Raw genomic sequence first — 12,656 nt, forward strand, 5'->3', positions numbered from 1 at the left:
GATATTATACTTATTTCAGGCATTGCCAATACAACTGAAAAATTCTTTAAAGAGTTAAAGAAAATAATAAGGAAATTTTTATGGAGAGGGGGGAAACCGAGGGTAGCACTAGATAAATTAACAGAATGGTATAAACAAGGAGGCTTACAAAAGCATCTGCCATCTTGAAGTCTTCCAGCGCACGAAGATCCTAAATCCAAAATGTCCATTCTTATACCATGGATTCTAATACTGTCTTCACAACCAATCTTTTTTCTACACAAATCTTGTAAAATCTTCTTGGCAATCAAGACCACTGCTGCTAATATTCCTAAGGGATCTGTGGAAAGAATCTCCTTTCTTCTGAGGGGATGGTTCTTTGAAATGATTTTGAACTTAAACTTTGTCAGACTGAACACACCATTATACCTAACACCCTCTCCACAGGAAGTATATCCAAATTTTTTATTTATTTTGCCCTCTCTGTTTCAGGTATGGCAGCTAACACATGATGACTGTAACTTATCCATTTGGTAAGTAGAAAGCCTCCCTTGAAACCGATCACTTGCAACTCATGATAAAGAGCTATTCCTTTTTCCGAAGTTGCAGAAGTGAGACAGTCATCCAAATAGAAGTTATTCCTGATGGTGCTTATAGCTTGAGAGCTAACTTATTCCATATTGTCCTCGGCACACTTCCTAAGGGCAAAATTCGCACAACTTGATGATGAAGTCGCTCCAAATAGATGTACTGTCATTCTTTATTCCACATGTTCTGATTGTAGTTCCCATCAGGCCACTAGAGGAGTTGTAGTAAGTCATAATCTTTCTTTGGTACCTTCACCTGATGGAACATTATTTCAGTGTCTGCAGTGAATGCAACAGCTTCTTTATAGAATCTAGTTTAAACTCTATCAACTTACTGGTCAGATCTGGACCTATAAGAACTGAGAATGTAGTGAAATTCCCGAAAATGTTGCTCCATTGTCAAACACCACTCAAAGTTTTTTTTCTCTCTGTGGATGCAAAACTTCATGGTGTGGTAAACCGTTTTCTGCCATCACTACTTTCCAAGACCTCATCTGGTACTTACTCTGTATAACCTTTGGATATCATGTCAGACTTGAAAATGGTGTAATCCAAATGAAGGGAAGAATCCTTCTTAAATCTTCTATTCAGATTCAGTGTACATTGTTCAGCAATGCTTCGATGTATGGCATGTATATTTCTCTTTTTTAAAGGTAGTCCAATGCAATAATAACCATCAACTAGCTTGGCAGATTTTGAAACCAAATCCAAGAATTGCTTGTCCTCTTTGAAGGTTCTTGGTCATCTCTAAGGCAATCAGGAAAGTAATTCTTGAATTGTTGTTCCTACAGCTTAGAGTTTCACAACCAATATCCTATTAATACTTGATGCTGACTGCTCCTGAGCAATATCATTTTTTCTTTCTAATGGTCCATTAATCATCCAACCAAGCATAGATTAACAGCGCAAGATCCATCTCACACACTCCATAGGTTCAAGAGCCTTTAGTACATCTGAGCCAATCAATATCTCTAGTAGTTGATTTCAGGTCGGTAAATATCTTTCAGATGAGACCACCATCTGATATCGTTTTGATGTGGTATGTTTCCTTTGTGTACAGGCACTCTTCTGAGATCACAAAATTTGCTACTGTCAAGTCCAACAACCTATAAGCCCGAAACAATGTTAATTTCAGCGACCTTCTTTTGACCCATAGTTTTCAATAGAATTCTTGTCCTTTTCCATGAAGATTCAGCTTGTTCATTAGCTCCACTGTAAAAAAAAATGCAGTGCTACCTGGATCAAGAAATGCACAAGTACGTACATTTCATTCCCCTTCCTGGCCCTTACTTGTACAGGCATTATTGAGAGTTTGCAGTTATCCTCACCGGTTTCGGTACGAACATTTGTGTAAACGGAGGCTACGGTATTGTCTTCGACTGCTTCCCTAATTTCTGCTTGTTCTGTATCTGTTACTTTGGTGGATATGCAGCATCTAGGGATGCCTTAGACTGCATCTGTTGCAGCCAAGTCACTTTTTGCAGTTTTTGCTAATCTGCCCTATACACAAACAGCTAAAACATATTTAATTTTCCTTTAAAAAATCAACTTTCTCATTATGTGCCTTTTTCTAACTGAACAGATTACCAATGTATGTACTCCTTCACAGAACAAACAGCTTTTCTCAGCAGGCAAACTCTCCTTTTCCTTAATTCTTTTATCTTTTTCTTTATCTGTAACTGATACAGTGGTGGCAAAGATATTTTGCTTTATTTTCTGATAAGGCTGTGGACTTGGACCTTTTTATATCTTTGCTCACAATTGTAGTGTCTTTGATATTTCCATATACTGGATCAGTGACAATGTCCACTTGCCCTTCAATTAAATCCACCAAATCCTTAAAAGTAGTCCTTTTGATCATTTTAAAAAAAAAATTCTCCATAGTTTTCTCACCTGGTAAGGTCATTTCTTTACGATGACTCACATGTTAGCAGGAATATCATGCTCTTGTAGTTAGTTAATTTCAGCCATGGCATTGCAACATCCTCTTAAAAAGAAGGCGTAAGCATGATGACACGAAAGCTCTACAAGCTAAGTTCGATTTTCAGATCCCTTTGAGGTTGTTAGTACCTTCATTTTGGTCTCCATAGCAACAAAATTTTGATTTCAACTTCAGCTGCTCCCTTCTCCTCCTTGGCTCCCCCTTCACTGCATTTCTTCCCCTTTTAGCAGCTCCGCCAGTTCTTCTGTGACGTGTTCCTCATTAACCACATCTTGTTGTGCAGGAAGAGCAGTCATTTCAGCCTGTGCCATTACACTTGAAGTATGGGAAACTTTGGAGTTTATTCCAGAGACACCTTATTTGGATCTCCAAATTCCAATATTTGATACACTGTCACTTGGTTGTATGTCATCCTAAATGTCCGATGATGTCTCAATATTAAACTTGTTCTCATGTTCCAATTGCATGTCTTCACCCATTTCCATGCCAGCGACTTTAAATTCAGTTGATGCTCTCTGCGGTGTTTTCACTGAGTCTTTGTTCTCATCAGCCAAAGCCTTCTCTGCTTCTCTTGCCATTTTCAATCTTGGAAAGAGAACAGCTTTGGCTCTACTTGTACGAAGTGCCACCGTTATAATTCCTTAAGTTCCATGACTTTCATCTTCTCGACACGTGGCTCCTTGGGCAACGTCATTCTTTAGCAGCTGCGGCCTTTTTCACTCTTTGAGGTTTAGAATAGCAGGGGAGTAGCTATGTCTTGTACCTTATACTGGCAGAGCAGTCTTCTCCTAGGGGCCATCCTCTGTGACTGAGCACTGAGCTTCGGGAGGAACGCACATGGAGTGGTGAGGGAAGGGTGACACCTGCCTAGCCAGTCAAATCATCCCTAGCGATCAATGGGGTGACAGATGTTGCAGCCAGATTGCCCTCATACCCCTGTCCATTTCACTCTTATCTATCCATCTAACAGGCATGCTCAGGCACTAAGCTTGCACAACAATAACAGTCTTCAAAGGACAAGCAGCATTAACTCCAAACTATTCACCAAATTCCAAATTCAATTTCCAAATTTCTATTGAATTAAATTGTAGCGACTACTTTTCTTTGTAGTCGTTTGGATGCTAAGAGATGTTGTTGTCTATCACTCGTTCAATTATTGCATACTAAAGTTGAGTTTTCCAAAGTTTTATTCAAACACGCAAACTTGTACGATCGATGTATGTCATAAAAGTCGTTATAATACATTGATAAATATTCACTACAATAAGTTCTCAAACAATTATCAAAACATTCATTAAAGATTGTTAAAGATTATAAGTTGTTAAACAGTTAATAGAAAATGTCGGAACATTCTCTTACCATCCATTTCACAGAACAAACTAAAATTCTTGTCTAACAAGCGAGCAGAGAAAATTGGTTTTGATCCTGAAGCAAAGATGTTGTCAGGATACAGCAAAAAAAAACATAATGGCAAGCATAGAACACATTTTAACCCCTAGATTGTGAATACTTCTAAGTAGCCATTTACTAAATATGAATTTAAATTGGAGTTCTACGATTTCTGCTTTACATTGTCATCCATGGAACATTTTGGTATAGATTGTATTTTTGAAAACTAATATTTTAGAACTGCTAGGCATGCTTTGGAAGTTTTCCTCAAGTATTCTGTTCAAAATCAAGTTGATGGCATGATTTTGCTTCGACCATAATTTAGCTTCTTCCCACATTACCTGTCATTTAATATCCATGTTAGTGTTAGCTTCAAGGTAAGCACAGATATTTTTCGGAAATGAGTCTATCAGTAAATTAGAATAGTAGCTGGTATAAAAGGTAAATAGTGGTTATAAAAACCAACTAGATTGTAGTATGTTAAGGAAGGGAATTTGCTATCCTTACCTGGTCTGACATGTGACTGCAGTCCAACTGTGATTTATTTGATGATTAACTACTTGCTGGGATGGCCTACCATGAAGTTGATGTGATATTTAGGCATTGCAACTAAATACTAGCCCAGCTAGTCACTGGGTGAGGGAGAAAAAAAAATAAAGCTATGCACATATCTTTCTACACTGAGAATGCTTTCCATAAATCCTGCAAGTAAAACTGAATTGCATTTCCAGAGGCAGAGCAGGTTGTCTCCAAAGTGCAATGTTCACTATACAATTCTTGAGAAAAGTTGTTGCTAATAATGCTTTGCAATTCCAACTGGTGAAACAGCCATTCCTTTGTCAACAGACAGGATAAAGAACTGATGTTCATTACTCCGCTCTCCATTTGCTTTTGTTGAGCTCCTTCACTGTACTGCTTGCTTTGCAACAACTTAATCTCTTTAGAATATTGAGGAGTAAGAGAAAAGTAGAATCTTTCAAAATTGCTACAATTCTAAAACCTCTGAGCAAGACTCATGCAGTACTATTGGATACTTGGATTTCTTTATCATTAACAGGTGTGCCTATATCTTGGATAACATCAAGTATGCTATTTTATTTAAAACACAATTTTGGGGGGGGGCGTGGCAAGATGGCATAGAACAAAGACGTGGGATGTTTCTCCCTGGCAAGACTAATTAATGCCCGAATTGTAAAGACTGTTTAAAAGTTAAAAAGTCTATGAGACGAAGTATTAACTGTTGGGGTTGCAAGAAATGAAGAAAGGAAGAGGTCAGAAGCAAAAGAAATTAGTTATTAGTTGTGGAAAAAATCTGGGCCTACCAAACAGAAGGAGCACCAGGATCGATTAAGTATGGAACGCAAATCCCAGAGGACATCTCCAGAGGAACTTGGAAGAAGATTGACCTCTCTGAGGATTCAGTCGACGAAAGATGGCGCCGACGTCGGTTAGGACGTCCGTGGGCGCGATATGGTTAGCACGGCCGTGGGTGGCGAGTCAAGCAGGACCGCACAGGGGTACGGGCGGAACAGCGCTGCTGGCAGCATCCTGACACACGCCGACGTGCTATCGAGTGCACACTACCACGCAACGGGCCCTATGGGCATGTGCCTGGCGTCGTGTTTCCGCGAAGTGCTAGACCGGTTCCATGCTGTGGGGGGGTCCTGCTCCACGTCGGGCTGAGGAGGCTGGCCCGACGTGGACTGGGGTCCAGATCCGCAGCAGGGCAGCCAGAGAGGATGTTTTAATACCAGAACATGAAGAGGAAGAGCAAGTTGAATATTTGGACAAAGAGAACCAGAAACTGTTGCTGATGGCAGCTGAAGCAATGGTAGGAAGGCCCAGAACTGCAAAAATGGCTTCTCCTTTCAAATCTGCTATTTCACCTACTTTAACAAATCCTTCACCTGGACCTGAAGTGGTTACAATGTTTGAAGAGTTAACAAAGCAGAATGACAGTATTATTACCTATATAACTACTGGCTTTCATAATATTGATGAACAACTTGTTAAAGTGAAAGGCAAAATATCTGACTTGTGTGGAAAAATTGCTGCTATGAAAGGGGACCTTAATAAATGTTTGTTTGCAGTGGACGAAGTACAGGAAAGATGCAAGAATGTTGAAGACCGAATGGATCAAATGGAAGAATCAGTGTCTGGATGGGATATGCAGAAGAATATGTTTATGCAAAAGATTGACTCTTTGGAAAACCAAAGTTGACTGAGTAATATCAAAATAGTTGGACGTCTGGAGGATATTGAAGGACAAGATCCTACGAATATTTTTCATAAATGGATTCCAGAAATATTGGGTATGGAATAATTTCTGGATGGACTCGAATTGGATAGGGCTCATCGAGCGTTAAGAAGGAAACCTTTTCCGGGACAACCTCCAAGAGTGGTTTTAATTAGATGTTTAAGATATCAGGATCGGGAGACGATTTTATGTCTTGCCGTACCGAAAGCTTGTGTTGATCAGGATCCAATAATGGTTCAAAGCAGTAGAGTTTTCTTTTATGCGGATTTAAGTCAGGAGGTTATACAGCGACGCAAGGAGTTTAATTAAGACGGTGTTGTGGAGGAAAGGTTATATAGATCGACATTTAGATATCGAGCGGTGTTGAAAGTGTTTTATGGGCCATCTCAGTATCAATTTTTTGAAAAAGCCCAGTATGCTTTAACTTTGGCTAATTCTTTATCAGATAGCAAGTTGAGTTTCAATCTTTCCAAGAAGCCAGCAATCAATATTTCCAAAGTTAAGAATGGAAATGGGAGTGAACTGCAGAAGGTTGAGATGGTGCAGCTGATTGACGTGCGGAAGATACTACAAATCAATGTGGACAATAAGTTTATGAATTAATTTTGTTTGGAAGTCCAGCCGGGGAGTGGTAGAAGACCCTGCTGAATTTGAAATCATCTGCCACTAGTGGTTCCAACCACACCTGGTTGACGAGGGGGGTACTGCTTTGCATTTTTTTGGGGGGGAGGAGGGGTTTTTTCCCTAGTGGGGGAGTTTATTTTTCTCTGTATATTAATTTTAATTTAGACTTTGTAAGGAAGAGGAGGTTTCTATTTTCTTTCTTTTTTTGTGTGGGGGGGGGTTTCTTTTTTAGTAGATCTAGAGGGGGAGCTGACTTTTAGTGTAAGAGTTGACTGTGCTAAGTGCCAATCTATAGGAGATAATGAATAACTTGAATTTTGTGACTTTTAATGTTAAGGGGTTAAATCATCCGATAAAATGGAAAAGTATGCTGGATTATATTAAAAAAAGCTGAAGGTGGATATTGCATTTTTGCAAGAAATTCATTTGAGAGAGAAGGAACATTTGAAATTGAAAAGAGATTGGGTTGAACATGTGATTGCTTCAGGTTTTAACTCTAAAGCCAGAGGAGTAGCTATTTTGATAAATAAAAAAGTACCATTTATTTTGGATTTTTTTTGCTAATGCTGGTAGAGTCTTAATGGTGAATTGTAAAATATTCTCGGAAGCTTGGACTTTGATGAGTGTTTATGCACCGAATGAGGATGATGAAGAATTTATTACAGACACCTTTTTAAACTTGAACCAAACAAATGGGAATATTTTGGATCCTTTGTTGGATAAATCTCCAAAAATTGTGAAGGGAACTAAAATGCCAAAGAGAATAATTGAGGTGATGAAAGATTTAAATTTAGTGGAAATATGGAGGAAATTGAATCCTACTGAAAAAGATTTTTCTTTTTATTCTGCACGGCATAATTCGTTTTCTACAATTTATTTGTTTTTAGTTTCAGCCCAATTACAAGGTAGATTTACACCTGTTGAGTATAAAAGTAGAACATTGTCTGACCATTCGCTGTTATTGACTTCTTGTTTAGGCACTGAGAAAGTAGGAAATATTTATCATTGGAGATTTAATGAGATGCTATGAAAAAAGTCTGAATTTATTAAATATAAATTACTTTTTATTTACAAATGAATGAAGATTCAGTTGAGAGTAAATTCATTTCATGGGATGCTTTAAAAGCATATTTGAGAGGTCAGATTATTAGTTATACAGCAAAAGTTAAAAAACAATGTTTGATTGAGAGTCGAAATTTGGAAATTATTATGAGTTAGGTGAAAGAGCACATAAAGTTTTGGCTTAGCAATTGAAAATTGAACAAGCATCAAGAATGATTAATGCAATTAGGAAAAATTCAGAGATTACTTATAAATCACATGAAATTAATGAGGAATTAAAAAATTTTTACAGTGATCTTTACACATCTGAAAGTCAGCAGAATACTGAGCAAATTCATTTGTTTTTGGCAAATTTAGATTTACCATAATTGAGTGTGAAGGATATTAAGGATTTATATAGTTATTTTACAGAATTAGAACTTAAGGAAGTGTTGCAATCGATGCTGGGAGGAAAGTCTCCTGGAGAAGATGGGTTTACAACGGAATTTTATAAAGAATTTAATAATTTGTTGTTTCCGGTATATACGGCAGTTTTGAAACAGGCATTGATTACTGTTATTCCAAAGAAAGATAGGGATCCTTTAAAAGTGTTTTCTTATCGACCAATATAATTATTAAATGTGGACCACAAGATTGCGGTGAAAGTACTAGCAAATAGATTAGCTAATCATGTTGATCAGGCTGGTTTTATAAAAGGTAGATATTCTGTTGATAATATCACTAAATTGATTTCAATAATTAATATTGCGAGGCAGCAAGTTAATCAACCAATGATAGTAGCGTTAGATGCAGAAAAAGCTTTTGATAGGGTTGAGTGGAATTTTTTGTTTAAGGTTTTAGAAAAATTTAATTTTGGATCTCTCTTCACTACTTGGGTTAAAGCTTTATACACTAATCCTTCTGCAAAAATAATGACAAATGGACAGATTTCATCAGCTTTTATGTTATCTCAATCAACTAGACAAGGTTGTCCCCTTTCACCAGCACTGTCTACTTTGATAATAGAACCTCTGGCTCAAGCTATAGGACAAGATTTTGGTATTAAAGATATTAAAATTGGTGAACAAGAGTATAAGATTAACTTGTTTGCTGATGATGTGTTGATATATTTAACATATCCCAAAGAATCTTTGAAAGTGTTGCAGAATTTGTTAAATCAATATGGTATACTTTCAGGATATAAAGTTAATTGGTGAAAAAAGTGAAATATTATCTATATCGGATGAAGATTATACAGATTGCAGACAGATTACTAAATTTAGATGGTCAAATAAAATTAAATATTTAGGAGTTAGAGTTAATAGAGAATATGAGGACCTATATAATTTAAATTATATATCATCGTTAAATAAGATTAAAGTTGACTTACAGAAATGGAAAGATTTGCCATTAAATTTAATTGGGAGAGTAAATTTTATAAAAATGAATATTTATCCTCGTATACAATATCTTTTTCAATCTAATCCAAGTGCGATACCAAAGAAATTTTTAAAGGAATTAAATAAAGTAATTTGATTATTTTTGTGGAAAGGTAAAATGTCGAGAGTCTCTATGCAAAAATTAACATAGCGATATGTATGGGCTGGATTTAAATTACCGCATTTTCAAAATTATTATGAAGCGGCACGATTGAAATTTATTAATAGGTTATTTGATATTCAACAACCACCTGTGTGGGCAAAAGTTGAACTGGATCAAATTTTTGAAAAAGAAATAAGTCATTTTCTTTATAAATGGAATCCTTTATTATTACAAAAATATAAATTACCAGTATTAAGACATATAATGGATATTTGGTATAAGTGAGTTCAAATTATGGATCTAAAGGAAAAATTTCAATAAAATCACCCTTGTATCAGAATAAATTAATTCCATTTTCTTTAAATAATCCTTCTTTAAAAAATTGGGAAATGAAAAGAATAAGTATTATACAAGACTGTTTTGAGGTGGGTAAATTTTCTACATTTAATGGACTACAAGAGAAATTTGGTATTTCCTCAAATTATTTTTTGGGTCATCATCAAGTTGGAGATTGTTTGCAAACGCAATTTGGTAGCGATTTAATTTTACCAAGTCAATCGAAGTTCGAGATTCCAATGGTTGATAAGGAAACAAAAGGATTTATATCAGATATGTATAGATTGAAGCAAAAAAAATGGACAAAGTTAGTGCATATAGGATAAAAGAGAAATGGGAGAAAGATTTAGATATTGAATTGACCTGGGAGGAATGGTCAAATATGTGTACAGATAGTGTTACAAAATTAATTAATGTGAGATATAATATGGTTAATTATAATTTCATTCATCAATTGTTTTTGACTCCTGAGAAGTTGAAGAAATATGGATTTAGTTCATCAGATTTGTGTTTTAGATGTGAGGAAAAGAAAGGTACTTTTATGCATTCTGTTTGGACGTGTAAAAAAGTTAAATCCTTTTGGAAAAAAGTTATAAAATTTTTGAGAGATTTATTCAAAATTGATTTGCTATCAGATCCAATGATGTGTTTATTGGGTTATATGGATGCAATTATTCCAGGGTTGGCTAACAAATCACAACTGGCATTTGTGGAGTTAGGGTTCGCAGTAGCAAGAAAATGTATAGCTGTTACTTGGAAAAATGATGTAGAATTGAATATACAAAAATGGCACAGTGAATTACAATCTTGTTTATACTCGGGAAAAAATAACCTATAACTTGCGAAATAATTATTCCTTTTTTGTTAAAAAGTGGAGTTTATATTTGGAAAATATGGCTATCTTTGGCTTGGCTTCGCGGACGAAGATTTATGGAGGGGTAATGTCCACATCAGCTGCAGGCTCGTTTGTGGCTGACAAGTCCGATGCGGGACAGGCAGACACGATTGCAGCGGTTGCAAGGGAAAATTGGTTGGTTGGGGTTGGGTGTTGGGTTTTTCCTCCTTTGTCTTTTGTCAGTGAGGTGGGCTCTGCGGTCTTCTTCAAAGGAAGAACTACCATGTTGACCAGACAGCGACATCAGGAAAAACCAGGGGAACCAGCATTTGGTCATCATCAATTCATCATGGTGCACAATGTGACGGTTATGTCCCAGTCCTGCTCCCCTGACTTGGATCTGGTGATCAAGAGCCGCCCATTCTACTTGCCAAGGTAGTTCACTCCCATCATCCTGGTTGCAGTGTACATTCCGTCCCAGACTAACATCAGGCTGGCACTGGAGGGACTGAACACTGTGATTAACAGCCATGAGAGAGCACATCTGGATGCCTTCACAATCATTGTAGGGGACTTCAATCAGGCCAACTTGAAGAAGTCTCTGACAAACTACCACCAACATCTCACATGCAAGACCAGGGGAGCCAACAAACTTGACCACTGCTACATTGCCATGAAGCATGCCTGCTGAGCCATATCACGACTGCACTTCAGCATCTGATCACCTGGCTGTACTTCTACTCCCGGCATACAAGCAGAGACTGAGGACCACAGCACCTAAAGTGAAGACGATGAAAGTGTGGTGAGGGAGGAAGAAAAATGTCTGCAGGATTGTTTATCGGTGGACTGGAACATATTCGAGAACTCATCCATAGACTTGAATAAATATGCAACAGCTGTCACCGACTTCGTTAAGACGCGTGGGTGAGTGTGCCCACGCACATATACTGGCTATTTCCCAACCAGAAGCCCTGGATGAATCAGGGAATCTTCAACCTGCTGAGGGTGAGAACAATGGCGTTTAAGGCCAGGTATTGAGATCTTTAAAGAAATCCAGGTACAACCTGTGGAAGGCCATCTCCGAAGTAAAGTGGCAATTCTGGAGGAAGCTAGAGACAGAGACAGATACATGCCAGCTATGGTAGGGAGTGCAGGCCATTGCAGCCATCTATAGTATTTGGCTTCACTTTATAGGCTGTGATACTTCACTACCCCATAGCTAACATCTTCTATGCCCATTTTGAGAAGAAGAATCAAACAATGCCTCTAGAATCCCTGAAAAGGCTGATGACTTTGTGTTATCTGTCTTTGAGGGTGATATCAAAATATCATTTAAGAGGGTGCACCCTCACATGATGTCAGATTCTGACTGCATACAAAGCAGGATACTGAAAACCTGACTCAACTAGCTGGAATGTCCATGGACATTTTTCAACCTCTCATTGTGGTAGTCAGATGCTTCCACCAGCTTCGAAAGGGCATCAATCATTCCGGTACCCAAGAAGAGTAGTGTAGGCTGCCTCAATGACTACTGTCCAGTAGCACTAACTTCTACTATGATGAGGCTGGTCATGGCCAGAATTAACATATACCTAAGTAAAGTGCTGGACACACTGCAATTTGCCTATCGACGCAATCGATCCACGGTAGATGCAATATCACTGGCTCTCCACTCAGCTCTGGATCACCTCGAAAACAGCAATTCATACGTGCGGCTGCTTTTCATAGACTTTTCATAGACTACAACTCTGCCTTCAATACCATTATTTCCTCAGTGCTGAAGCTACAAATACTAGGCCTCTGTTCCCCACCTTTGCACCTGGATCCTTGACTTTCTCATTGGAAGACCACAGTCAGTACATATTAGAAACAGCATCTCCTTACTGATCATCAACACTGGCGCACCCCAAGGATGCATGTTTAGCCCACGTGCTCTACTCATTATACTCCCACAACTGTGTGGCCAGGCAGAATTCCAATGCCATCTACAAGTTTGCCGATGACACTACAGCTATCGGCAGAATCACAAATGGCAATGAGAAAGTGTACAGGAGGGACATAGATCAGCTTGTTGAATAGTGTAGCGACAACAACCTTGCGCTTAACATCAGGAAAACCAAGGAG

General features: G+C 37.9%; 1 protein-coding gene across 6 annotated transcripts in view; it reads left to right on the forward strand.

Moving 5' to 3' along the window:
- Nucleotides 1–12,656, forward strand: part of nck2b (NCK adaptor protein 2b) — a 129,991-nt gene that overhangs the window by 86,809 nt on the left and 30,526 nt on the right. The window contains exon 3 of one of the 6 annotated variants that reach the window (XM_069891129.1): nt 472–512. The exons of the other annotated variants lie outside the window; for them this stretch is intronic. The gene's annotated coding sequence lies outside the window, so the exon portion shown is untranslated. The remainder of the gene's footprint in view (nt 1–471; nt 513–12,656) is intronic. 6 annotated transcript variants of the gene reach the window in all.

The sequence above is a fragment of the Narcine bancroftii genome, chromosome 7 (genome assembly GCF_036971445.1).
Source record: "Narcine bancroftii isolate sNarBan1 chromosome 7, sNarBan1.hap1, whole genome shotgun sequence".
Taxonomy (NCBI): domain Eukaryota; kingdom Metazoa; phylum Chordata; class Chondrichthyes; order Torpediniformes; family Narcinidae; genus Narcine; species Narcine bancroftii.